Source organism: Tupaia chinensis, unplaced genomic scaffold, assembly GCF_000334495.1.
Source record: "Tupaia chinensis unplaced genomic scaffold, TupChi_1.0 Scaffold000225_1, whole genome shotgun sequence".
Classification (NCBI taxonomy): domain Eukaryota; kingdom Metazoa; phylum Chordata; class Mammalia; order Scandentia; family Tupaiidae; genus Tupaia; species Tupaia belangeri.
In genome coordinates this window covers 952456-953131 of record NW_006159700.1, presented here as the reverse complement: position 1 = coordinate 953131, position 676 = coordinate 952456, and positions in this window count along the sequence as shown.

Genomic DNA, 676 nt, shown 5'->3' with positions numbered 1-676 from the left:
TACACAATTTGCCTTTAGAAAAATAGATAGATAGATGATAGACAGAGGGATAGATACCAGTAGAAAGAGATGATCTGGTTGAACATTTTTAAGACAAAACAAGAAAGAGGCTGATTCAAGAAACTGCTGAGATCCTTCCTTCTTAGAATCATCCATATTTTGTGTTTTTAAATGTCTTACAAAATAACTCAATTTCCAGCAGCAGCTTGTCTTTGTGGAGGCAAGCACAGATAGACACAGTAACTGCTCAGACTGGTATGATTTTGAGGGACGTGGGAATTAACTGGATTTCAGGTGCCTCGCCTATCATGATATACACAGTGGGCGTTCAGCAAATGCTGATTCCCCAGGGGCTGGATGGTGACACAGTAGTAACACTCTGCAAGGCTCGCCCACATGGGAAGGTTCCAGGTCTGCATTCAGAGACCTCCCTCTACGTTCCGGCCTGTGTGTGCTGGTGATCCAGGGCTAGGTAGATAGTGGCATGGGGATCACAAGGGGGTGCCTCTCTCTCTGTGTCTCTTTCTCTCTTGCTCACTCATGGGAGAAAGAAACTTTAAAAAATATGTATTAATTCCCTTAAAATCTAGCATAAGGGTCTGTCTTTGAATTTTGTTGTTGTTGTTGTTATTCTTCTTAAATATATTCAGTTCATTCTTTCATTCACTCATGGTAT